This window comes from Schistocerca cancellata, chromosome 2, assembly GCF_023864275.1.
Source record: "Schistocerca cancellata isolate TAMUIC-IGC-003103 chromosome 2, iqSchCanc2.1, whole genome shotgun sequence".
Classification (NCBI taxonomy): Eukaryota; Metazoa; Arthropoda; class Insecta; order Orthoptera; family Acrididae; genus Schistocerca; species Schistocerca cancellata.
The window spans coordinates 677,717,805-677,730,958 of record NC_064627.1 but is presented as its reverse complement, the minus strand read 5'-3'; the positions used below and the strand labels follow the sequence as shown (position 1 = coordinate 677,730,958).

Sequence of the window (13,154 nt, the reverse complement as noted above, 5' to 3'; positions counted from 1 at the left end):
CACCTTTCTGCTTTCCCTTCTTTGCTTAGAACCGGGTTTCCATCTGAGCTCTTGATGTTCATACAAGTGGTTCTCTTATCTCCAAAGGTCTCTTTAATTTTCCTGTAGGCAGTATCTATCTTACCCCTAGTGAGATACGCCTCTACATCCTTACATTTGTCCTCTAGCCATCCCTGCTTAGCCATTTTGCACTTCCTGTCGATCTCATTTTTGAGACGTTTGTATTCCTTTTTGCCTGCTTCACTTACTGCATTTTTATATTTTCTCCTTTCATCAATTAAATTCAATATTTCTTCTGTTACCCAAGGATTTCTACTAGCCCTCGTCTTTTTACCTACTTGATCCTCTGCTGCCTTCACTACTTCATCCCTCAAAGCTACCCATTCTTCTTCTACTGTATTTCTTTCCCCCATTCCTGTCAATTGTTCCCTTATGCTCTCCCTGAAACTCTGTACAACCTCTGGTTCTTTCAGTTTATCCAGGTCCCATCTCCTTAAATTCCCACCTTTTTGCAGTTTCTTCAGTTTTAATCTACAGGTCATAACCAATAGATTGTGGTCAGAGTCCACATCTGCCCCTGGAAATGTCTTACAATTTAAAATCTGGTTCCTAAATCTCTGTCTTACCATTATATAATCTATCTGATACCTTTTAGTATCTCCAGGGTTCTTCCATGTATACAACCTTCTATCATGATTCTTAAACCAAGTGTTAGCTATGATTAAGTTGTGCTCTGTGCAAAATTCTACCAGGCGGCTCCCTCTTTCATTTCTTAGCCCCAATCCATATTCACCTACTACGTTTCCTTCTCTCCCTTTTCCTACACTCGAATTCCAGTCACCCATGACTATTAAATTTTCGTCTCCCTTCACTATCTGAATAATTTCTTTTATTTCATCATACATTTCTTCAATTTCTTCGTCATCTGCAGAGCTAGTTGGCATATAAACTTGTACTACTGTAGTAGGTGTGGGCTTCGTATCTATCTTGGCCACAATAATGCGTTCACTATGCTGTTTGTAGTAGCTTACCCGCACTCCTATTTTCCTATTTATTATTAAACCTACTGTAAAACTACTGCTTTTTAATCTGTGCCAAAACTGGCACATTTGGCATTGAAGAATTAGTTCATGGAATTTGGACAATGAAGTTTACTCTTTTCAGATCTCACTTTGTTGACTAAGAAGACATCACAATGCAACACCATTTGTACCTCCTGATGAGAGTGGAGGTAGTTTGGTGGATAACTTGGATGGGGACCCAGGTTACACCACTTACCATGACAGAAGGAACAAGATATCCTCATTTGGTCATAACTGAATTCTGCTTTTTATTTCTACAATGTAACTTAACTAAATTAAACTATAATAGTTGGACATTTACAATAAAGTTACAATAATTTGTTATGTAATATCATCAAAGATGAAATGACTAGGGCTATATCTTATATAACAGTCATTATAAATCTGTGATGTTTGAATAAAACAAGGCAGCAGTGAGTTTATTTTGTTTTGGGAAACAATGAAGCATGCTCCAATGATGGCACAGATGATGGTGAAGAGAGTGGCCCTACAGCTTCTACAGCTCTAGCCACATAAAAAATCACTGAAGTAAAACATCTGTTTGGCTTGAAGGGGGTCCAGTAACAGTGAGAAACCGGCCTCATAACTTTAATTGTCACTCAGTCATACTTGTACAGTGACTAATAAAATCTGAAGAAGTCTCTGAATATCTCAGAGAAGGAAACAGAGCAGTTTATTGGCATATGTATCTATATGAGCAATTATGGTCTACCTGGCAGTAGGAAGTACTAGAGTGGAAACATCCAAGTTGAAAAGGGAGCAAAGGTTATGGCATATAACAGATGGGAGGAATTGAAGTCGAATTTACACTTCTGTAACAACGATCACATGCCTCCACAGAATGACCCCAAAAGAGGTAGGCTTTATAAGATCCACACAATACTTATTGCTCGTCAAAGTGAGTTTAAATAAATTCCCGTTGAGGAATCAATGCTCTGTGTTGATGAACATATTGTGCTTTTCAAAGTTCGTCTTCTCTAAACCAGAACAATCCAATGAAACCCCATCATTGGGGATATAAATTATTTTCCTTTGTGACACCATGGGCCTACTTCACAATTTTGAGATCTATACAGGTTGCGTACTACCTGCACCAATCCTTCCTAACACTAGAGCTACCTCTTATTTTGTTTTATCTCACAATGAAAACAAAATCTAAATTTACTTTGACAATTGGTACATATCACCAGCTTTGTTAATGACTCTGTCAAATACTGATTTTCAATCCCTAGGAACCATTCAACTACAATGATTCCCAAGCTTACAGTCTTCATCTGATGAAGAGATGAAAAATTAAGGGTGTGGTTCTTAAGAGGAAGAAGAAACAGCAGGCATAGTCCATATCAATTCAGGCAGGCTAGGAAAAAATTTTACCTTCATAGCCTCAGACATTATTGAATTTAGCATATGTTAAAATAAAGGACTAAATAAGTAACACGTATTTTTTTTGTTTTCTCCAAAAAATTTCTGCTCCAAGATGCAGCCCTCTAAAGATACATACCATTTTGGAGATACGAATTTTGGAAAAAATTTTAAAATAGAAATAACAGTTCTAGATATTTTGCTGTTTTTTATTTTTTTATTTTTTTGAAAGATAATTTCTTTATGACTTCAAAGAAATCCCCCATTTGGACTTACCTGTCTAAGTTCTTTACTAGAGTGTTCTGAACTTTTTTTTAATCTATGGAAAAAATTTTTTTTCAAAAATACCATTCGATAAAATTTTGATTTTTTTTTCTGTTGATTAGTACCATATAGTTCTACATTCCCTGAAAAGGAGAGCTTCCACTTTTAGGTTGAACAACTGAAATTTTTGCCATAGGCCTACATAAAACCTGTTTTATTACCACATTATCACATAACAGGCTAATAAAAATGAAAACCTAGCCTTATTTAACATAATTTTAGTTTTGAAAGATAAGTAAGAGACTCATTTTTCACGCATTTTAAATGGTTCCAAAGTGTATGTGAAAGATCCAAATACTTACATGTTTCAATTTATATAACTTCTATGCACTCTGTTTTGTACTGAAATTAGCCAGTCAATGAACTAAAAATGTGTTCCACTACTTCAGTGTCTTCCTTTGAAGAGTGATGCTTTCCCATTGAACCAATAGGAACTGGAGCACTTACAATCTTCCAAACATTGTGAACAGTAAGTGAACACTGATGGCATTGTTGCAGTCCTTCAGCTGGAAACCTGTATCCAGCAGCTGGTCCATGTGGTAGCATAAAGTTCACTACAATTTTGTTTAACTCATAAATGGTGTCTATAATCTCTGCAGTCCACCAGTCACAGTCATACACAGATGCCACAAACATCCCCCTTCTCAGGTTGTGAATCTGAATATTATCCTGCTGTCTCTGAAGTGTTGACTGAATGAACAACTTTTCTTCTTTCTTGCTCTTTAAAGTTTGTGCAGTATGAGTTTGCCCATCACTTTGAGTCCAAAAATATCTTCTAAATTCCTTTCATAGTAGTAGTTTGTTTGGACAATTCTTCTTTTATCTGTTCATGGAATTCTTCGATTTCCTCTTTGGGCAAAAGAATGAGGGCTGTGGATGTGTAAGATTTCAAAACTCTCATAAAATCCTCAGCATTCTGAATCACAGCTGTATTTGGTCTGGAAAGATTAAGTGTTGTAGCATGGGGCTTCAGCAGGCCTCCTACACCATCACAAGGCCCCTTCCCGTGACCAATAGTGCTGTATACCCAGTCAGTTGGCACAACCAACTTACTCAATTCAAACAGCTGGTAATGATTTTTAAAATTACTAGGAGCACCATCAGAAATAATTATGATCTTCTCTGCCCCTGTTTGTAGTTGAAGAATTTTGTGCATTGCTAGCAAAGCATGTGCTGAGTCATGTCCTGTGTCATCACTTACAACTGCAACACTTGTGGTCTTGTTTTGAAAATATGTCACTCCTGTAAAAAATTGAAACCTGGTCATTACTCTAATGATACCCTTGTACTTCTTGTGGGGGAATTGCAGACCAGGTCTCAGCAAAATCAGAGTGAAGCACTAAACATAGTTCTTCAGCCTGTACAAACCCTTTCACTCCTGCGAAGTGTTGTTGTTGCAGGCAACAATTTTCTTAATTAGTTTACTTTCCTCCCATGTTGCACATGTAATTTCTGCAGGGTTACCTACCTAATATGTCTTCCAGGCCAAGTGTCTGTAAAGACAGTGAGCAAACTTTACTCTCCTGTGGCCTCAGTCAGAAGACATTTCAAACAGTCATTTCACAAAACACACTGCAGCCTAGTTAACTGGCAAATTCCTCACGAAAACACAGAACTCACTGGATGGTCTCAGATTTCTGAGAAGCCTCTTCAGTAAGCAAATTAGCACTGAACAACTATAATACAGAAATCTGCAATGAAAAACCACAACAAAGAAATTGACAAGAAACTACAACAAAGTGTAAGAAATATCTGCAACAATGAAAGTGAAAAGAAATAACTGCAACAAAGAAATTAATAAGAAATAACAGCAACAAAGACAATAGAAATAAACATTGTATCAAGGAAATTAGTAAGAAACAACTTCAGTGAAGACATACATTACCCTTGAAAGTTAAAAAAAAATTATTTTTTAAAATGAAACCTGTCTGACTTAAAAGTGGGAGCTCTCCTTTTGAGGGAATATAGTACTACATTGCATTAATCAACAGAAAAGAAATCTAACTTTCCTGGATTGGCATTTTTGAAAAAAAAAGATCTGTAAATTATAAAAAGAATCCAAAAGGCGACAGTACAAGAACTTTGACGGATATGTCCAAACAAAGGATACCATTGTAATCATAAAGCAATTATCTTTCAAATAAAAACCTTTAACAAAATATCTAGAACTGTTACAGAGATATAGCATTTTTTTAAAAAATTCTGAAATTTGCATCTACAAAATGGTGTTAGCAGTGTCATCTTTGGACGCCTGTGTCCTGGGGCTAGAATTTTTTTGGAGAAAACAAAAAATACAATTTCTCGCTTACTACTGAATTTTAACATATGCTAAATTCAATAACATCCGTGACTATGAAGGTAACCCCCCTGCCTGAAGTGATACGGATTATGCCAGCAGTTGATGGGGTAAATATTAGGGCTGTAAAATGGTTGGATAACAGAGGAGTATTTCTTGCGTGAACTTTTTAATCTGCTCTCCTTCTCACCATTGTACGATGTTTTGACCAAAAAGATCAGCAGGAGACTGATGTCACTTGCCCTAGAACTCATTAAAAAAATCATGGAGTGAGTAGACCTTCTAGATGGTCTCATCAGCTAAGGCCTAGGAAATTTTATTTGAGATTTTTCTTTCACTTCATCGATATAACTATTGTCAATGGTTGGCTTCTCTTCCAACAAGACTGCAAAAGTAATGACATTCCTATGCATTCCTATCGGAATCTAGTACTCAAAGGAATAGATAGGCCTATACGGCGCTTAATTTATACTGGTGGCTTGCTCATACGTTAGTGTTCACACATGGTAAAAATAACTCCACTAAACTGCAGATTTAGCGTTGTTGATCACGAAGGGAAATGCTGCATCTTTAGAAACTACGAGTTATCTCGGTTTTTCTTAGTTGTCTCACTGTCCGCAGGACATTATGCCAGTTCCTTGGCGCGGCTGCGTTTTCAGCGCTGATCTGCAGTTAAGATGGATACGAGCTTTTATACATCCTGTGCCGAAACAATATCTTCTGTCTTTCTCTGCCTCTGCCTTTATCACGTTGCAGAAAAGCCGATAAAAAGCCCCTGGGGCACAGATTCCATAGCCGATTCCTAACACAACAAACATAACTACACATGGTGCCAGTCATTCGTTTCTAATTAGCGTTAGGACGCCCTCGCCCTTTTACGCATGGAATCACAACAGGTCACCATCAGTTTACCATTTCTCTGTGGAAAAAGAGAATCCATGGCTTGCTGATTCTGCATTAGGTTTTACACTCCGAAGAACACAGCCATGCTATATTGTAGGTGAGTAGGCCTACATCTACTTAAACCCAAACACATCAATCGAAAAAGAAAATTCGACTTTTCCGCTAGACGAGAGGGAAAAAATATCCAGAACTGAGATTGCTCTATGTCTATGGGTGCAAATCAACACTACATGTAGACACAGAGCTGCGAATTTGCATTCCAGTTGGTATGCCTGTACAATAATATGACAAACTGGAGAGAGAAGGTTTAGCTTGGCGCAGTCGTAGCCTACTAAAAGTTGATTTTGCCGGCCAATCAGAGAATGATTTTTTGAGCTTTCTCACTTTCATATAGGCATATATTGGCCCTGAGCCACACTAACTAACTACAAAAAATGTAGATTTCAAAATACATTTTATTCAATTTCAATTGTACCAGCCGACACTAAAGACATATAGATCTTGAAATTAATGCAAAAAAATCCATTAATGTGAACAGGTGTGAAGTTTTATAAGTAAACACTTGGCATCAGAGTTGAATAAACCTTTTTAAAGTTTGTGTACTATTTCTCCACTTCTAGAAATAATAATGCAGTATTCTATTTGACTTCCAGCAGGATATCATTCTGACTTTTTTCCTATTTCAGTTCGCGCGGGGTAGCAGGGCGGTCAGGAGCGCCTTGTCATGGCCAGCGCAGCGCGGCGCCGCCCCCCCCCCCCCCCCCCCCAACCCCTCGGAGGTTCGAGTCCTCCCTCGGGGCCGGCCTGGGTGGCCGAGCGGTTCTAGGCGCTACAGTCTGGAGCCGCGCGACCGCTGCGGTCGCAGGTTCGAATCCTGCAACGGGCATGGATGTATGTGATGTCCTTAGGTTAGTTAGGTTTAAGTAGTTCTAAGTTCTAGAGGACTGATGACCTCAGAAGTTAAGTCCAATAGTTCTCAGAGCCATTTGAACCTCCCTCGGGTACGGGTGTGTGTGTTGTCTTCAGCGTTAAGTTAGATTAAGTATTGCGTAAGCTTAGGGACCGATGACCTCATCAGTTTGGTCCCATAAGACCTTACCACAAATTTCCAGAAAATTTTTTTACTGTTTCAGTTTTTAATTTTCAGTTTCAACCTAAAATTATGGGAACATCCATAAATAATATTTTGTGAATCTTTTTCTAGTTTTATTTCATAGCTCGCTGGATATCCTGAATTTAATCATATGAGGATATAAGTTCAGATAGGCGAATCAAACAAGCGACATCCAAATTCATGTTAATAATAGAAAAAGATGAACTTTGCATATGCCATTGAAAAATGCTTAACATTTAGGTACCAAAGTAACCTACTTTAATAATTATAAACAGATAACCATCTCTCTTTTGACATACCGTATGTTTTCTGTACTTCCTGTAAAATTTAGTTCTTGGTGCACGAGGCGTACCGGTATTCAGATTCATTGAATCAGTTACATCAAGACTAGCAAGTTTTGAATCTTGCCCCTCCTGGAAACATTTCTGCGGAGACCCGTGTCTATGATATGAGTGATTTCCCACTATTTTACTGGCCGCTCATCCAATACAATATTACAGAGTATGTTAATTAGCCCTTTGTGAGTGCCAACGTTGCGGAAATCTCCTGTGCACAGAATTACGGACGAATCTTTTTAGCGCCTATCTCGAAATAATAACTGACAAAATTTCCGTCCGTAAATGGCCGGCAACTTTTTTATATAGCGGGAGATATTTCGAAACTTATTTGTGTTGCAGCTACTGAATCTTCAACAGATTTAGTGAATATAGATTGGTGACAGGTTACTACTCGTTTCAACGTCGGAATTTTATGTGTATGTAGTGATGGCAATTCTGAAAATGGAGACTTTCGTAGTGTCTCTTTGTGGGACGGCTGCAACAGTTTTGCAAATAAGGCGAACGATATTATTCAGCGACTGTGCAAAAAAAGAAAGATTTTCCTTCCAGCTATCCTGAAACTGCCGCGCTTGCAGTGCTTATAATGCACCTCTGACTCCACGACGCATTCTACTTGGAAGTATTTTGTGTTCTGCCACGAGCGTAGCCCTACAACTGCCTATGAACACGCCCTGTATTTTAAATTATGATTGGACGAGTGTAGTAGTGATTTTAAAATCCTGTGAGGTTACACGACCATTCCTTCAGATATTAGAGGATACATTTTAACTTTCATAAGGGTGACTGATTCTTTCCCAAGCATTTTCACCAAAAGGTTTCATTTCATCACTTCATTTTTTAATATCTTATGTTTTGGGTGACACAAAATCTTTAAACATTGAGGTTGCGTGTTTGAGTGAGTACTGTTTGTAAGCGTAACTCTTTATGTGCATGTGTAATGAGCCATACATGCATCCACAGATTTTAAAATTTGTCAGAGGAGCTGGTTCCTTCTCTTTTTCAGTAACTAGTTAGCACAATTTTTTAGGTTTTATCTAATAACTGCGTCTTTCGTTCAAAATTATTTCATAGTGAGTGTCATAGTTTTGTTGCAGTGAATGTGTAAGAAAGATATTCTTAGGATTTTTTTTAAGCTCACGCGTCCAAATAAAATACTTGATGGTGTTTATGACCTAGATGTTGATCGCTCCAAACCACACCAACAATTAGAACAACGTTGTGTTTCCTACTTTGTGTGCCTTTATCCATTCTAGAATTAATTTTAGTTCTTCTTCAAGTACGGAGAATGAATCTTAGCACAACAATGTCTAAGAAGAGGATAACATGATCGACGAAAAAATTGACTATAAAATTTTCTTACGTTAATTTGATCAATAATTGTAAGGTTCACAGAAATACATGAAGAAATTTTCACTTATCTTGGTCACAAAAAGCTGAACGAACTATTTAGGAAGTCGATGGAAATTCCACTGACGATTAAATTATGTCGTTTACCTGCAGACCGGTGTGCCGCTCTTGTCGCTGCGACTGCGTTGTTGCACGACTATACAAGTTTAAAAGCATCGTACAGTGAGACTTGTTACAAGAATCAACGCCGAGGCAGCCAGCTGATAATTGTTGGGCTGCATGTGGCCTGAAACAACCGGCTTTGGGTTACATTGGTGTTCTTCCTTGCCAGTTTAACCCGAAACCGCTGAAAATAGCCAGTTTCTAAAATAACCGATTTTCGCTTTTTTATTCCTATTATTTCCTGTGATGAACCTCGAAATCGAACAAAAAACGAAAAATTTTGACTCTCTCAGTTTCATGATACATAGAATAAAAATATTAAATAGACAAATAAAAGAAACCATAGTCCGTCCCCCGTTCGCTGCGCATTTCGAAAAGCGATAAGTAGTTGAATACTACAAAAACCACCAATATTCTCCTACTGATTCTAAATTTTTGAAACACTGCTCAAAAATCAGTTAGTAACTGGGGATCATACCATTGTTTGGACATTATGAATAGTCAGTGTTAAAGTGTGAAAACTAAGGCTGAAGAACTCTTTTCTTCGTGTTAATCTGCCCGTTTTCAAGGACTACAAGCCCATAAAGGCGTATTACGTAGACACGGCAGCAGTTCAGCCACTTTCTATTCTTATTGTGTACTATGAATGAAATTCTGGGTTTTTAATTTATTACTGTTGTCACAATTTTGCAATACTACAGATGTCGGCGCGACGAAAGCGAGAAACTGCTGTATAGACCAGGTGCACTGCATGTACACGTGTGCCTAAAACCACGATACGCGGCAACAGGGACATTGTTTCAACAATGCACTACCAATTTTTATTATATGTGTTTGTTTGTCGTAATATTTCCGGTGTTTTATCGGTTATCAGTAAAGAAATGAATAAAACACCTGTTAGAGTCGAGACGAAATGTGTACCGAAAAATACCCGTTACTGAGAGCTAAAATACCAGTGTCGGCTTTAACCGATTGGTCATTACCATTCGTAATCTGCGTGCCCTTGCTCCAATGTAAGTGTGACATCAGAGAAGCAGCGGCTAGTAGATACCATCGAGTCTAGATCTCGTATTATCTTCTTCTATAATTTCAGTTTTTATGCAAGACATCTGAAGTATACTAAATGATAGGAAGGCAAAACCCTTTGAATTTCGTTCCCCCATCCAGTATTACAAGATGGATTGTGTGAGTGATTTTGCGTAATTCCATTTTTTCATTCGATGCTGGGGGGGGGGGGGGGGGTTGTTTTAAGGGTTTTCCTGAACTTTTCTCCGATCTTTTAATCAGTGTCTCGACGAGCATTTGTTCAGTGGTTGGCAGAGAGTTCATCGACAGAATGTTCTAAAACGTCCACCTTAGTTAACTGCCGCCTAATTTCTCTTTTTATATCTTTAACCCATTACTTTATATGAAACAGTATACTATGTAATTTCCGAATGCTTCGTGATGATGGTTTCCTAATGTCTTGTAATGAATCTTCCGCGGTAGGAATGCCGTTCCTCGTCCACTCTTGAATGTAAATTTATTGACTATCTGCACGGTACTGTTGTATTGATTAAACAAACCGCTTACAGATAGGGCTGTTATCGTCGATATTACTGGATGAACCACAACAAAGCAGTAGTCAGAAAGCGATGTGAATAGTTCTCTGAATTCAGTGTGTTCCGTTAAGTTATAGTTTTCTAAAGCTCTAATGTGCGTTTCTCGTTAGACGTATTAACTTCTAAGTCATGTTGCCTTTCGGAGTTCACAGTTTTGTGGAGAGATCTTGTTTTTTTTCGCCGTTTAGTTAGTCACAACGGCATTTTCTTAATGACAGCGTTTAATCAGTCCTTCTGCTGTAACTAGTATATTAAGTGTATCATGCCATCTGCATTTCTGTTTGTAGGGAATACAACTGGAATAATTTGCTGCAATTCTGCCTGTCGCGAAGCTCTCAGTCCAGTCGCAAGCCTGATTAACCATCCTACACAAAAGTATTTTCTTCAACAGGTGTGGAGTTGATAGTAAATCAAAAGCTTGTCCGAAGTCTACAGACGCCAATTGTTTCAGACTAAAAATCCACGGTACCTAGAATATCATGTATGACGAGCGCGAGTTATGTTCGCAAGGTCGATGTTTCGGAATCATGTTCGTTGCTTCACAGAATGTCACTGTTTTAGTTAGGCCTTATGTTTGAATTCAGAACTTGTTCTAGAACTCTACTACAAATAGAGGTGAGTGATTTAGGACGGTAACTTTGTGTAAATTTATGCTGCGTTTTTCCGCTAATGGGGGTAATCTGTGTTTTCTTTTTCAGTCAATGGAGCATTTCCCCGTTGCAGGGATCTGCGGGAAATTGTGATAAAGTGTGCACATAACTCACTTGCAAACACTGTATATAACTTGAGTAATATTCCGTTGAAGCCTGGGACATAGTTGTTTAACGGCTACTTTATTTTCTTTTGAACATTCCTAACTACATTCTATTAACCACCAATGTTTGCTGTGGTGCGGCAATTGAATACTGGCAACATTTCTTAATTTTTATTTGTGAAGGAACATTTCAAAACAGAATTCAGCACTTCGGGTTTCAATTTGTTATTGTCTGTTTCAGTCTCTGTCTTGTCAGCAAGTGTCTGACCTTCTTTTGCCACGCTGTGCCTTAACATACGACCAGTACTTCTTAGAGAGTTTTGAGAGAGATCATGTGACACTGTTTTGTCACAGCAGGCTTCATGCACTGTCCTGATAGCCAAGCGTACTTTGATTGACATCTGCCTATCTGCACATTTATGTTTTGCTTCGAGAATGCACGTCGGAGTGGAATCTCTTTTCTCAAGAGTATCAGAGCCACCGGCAAACACGAGGATGAGGCTGAAGGTGTTTAGAGCGCTTTGACTCTTTGTTTACATTCGACAGCTACTTCTTAATGTTTTGCGAGTTGATTGCCTTGTAGTTTTTTCGAGATATTCTAATAGTATGATAATGATCATTATTTAAAGATCTTTATGTGCACCGAAAAACATCTTCAGGTTATCGTTTTTTACTGTTCTAAATCGTCATTAACGCCAAGCAATGTCAAGGTTGACTTGGAAATGCATTTTGTGAAGAAGCTCCTTCTCAAGCAACAATTTATATTTGATACCGCGAATTCAAAAGAGCATGGGTTTATCTTAATGATGAATTTTGTGAAGGGCACACAGGAACTGAAGTTGCTGATCAAATATTGCCGCTGTTCAGGCAATGCCCAAAAGAGATCGACAGATATCAAAGGAATTTATTCGGTAGAAACTTGACTTTGATAAGAGTCAAATTCAAAATATTTTACATCAACACGACAGCTAGATATGAGGAAATTTTGTTGTCGATGGATTCCACATAAACTGGTCCCGTTGAGAAACAACAACGCACTGACTGGTGCAGAGGAACTGGAAACTTCTGATGTAGCTTAAAACCGACGACGAATCTTGTATTCATTGTTATAATCCTGATAAGAAAAGTCAATCGGCTCAGTGGGTCAGAATCTAAGCAGAAGTTCGACTAATTCGGAGTGACGGTAAGGAGACTGCTGTTAATTTCTTTAAGCGGGCCATGTTGTCGGGAAAAAAATGATAGTCAAACGTCTGTTTATCGCAAATTTTTGAAAAAGTTAATGGAAAACAAATTTCATGACACCGTATCATTGCACACAGCAAAACCTAACAACTGGTTATCTGGATGCCCTAAAGTTCAGCACCATGGTCTCTCCACCATACAGCACTGACCAAGCACTTTTTTGTTTTCAAAAATTAAAGCTAAAATGCATAGTATAACTTTTATGAGACGAAATAGTGGAACATTACAAAAATGTGGTTTCTGAAGTAGCCTACTTCAGGAAGAGAGCCATCATTGCTTTCGGGATTGGTTTCACCGAATGCAAAAACGTTCTGATGTTAAAGGGAAATATTTTTTAAAAACAATAAAATCTTTCGAATTTTTTAAAAACTAATCCTTGTTAGATTTTGTAAAAATCTTCAGTGTTGCCCTCATATTCGGTTCTCATAGATGTCTGTCCATTCGCTTTACCGTATTCTAGTGGTCTGTGAGTCCTACATCTATACTGTTCAAACTGCTGTGGAATGTGTAGCGGAGGGTACATCCTACAACTCTAGCTGTATGACCCGAGCCTCGAGGAGGACCGTCGCATATAATTATCTTTGTCACTGGAGACAATGTCGCTCCAATTTATAAACTGATGTCGAAGA

General features: G+C 38.2%; 1 protein-coding gene across 3 annotated transcripts in view; it reads right to left on the bottom strand.

Moving 5' to 3' along the window:
- The window catches only part of LOC126162411 (location of vulva defective 1-like), a 111,885-nt gene that overhangs the window by 61,961 nt on the left and 36,770 nt on the right, over nucleotides 1-13,154 (bottom strand). Inside the window, exon 1 of one of the 3 annotated variants that reach the window (XM_049918908.1) lies at nucleotides 7,381-7,519. The exons of the other annotated variants lie outside the window; for them this stretch is intronic. The gene's annotated coding sequence lies outside the window, so the exon portion shown is untranslated. Of the gene's footprint in view, nucleotides 1-7,380; nucleotides 7,520-13,154 lie in introns of those variants that run through there. 3 annotated transcript variants of the gene reach the window in all.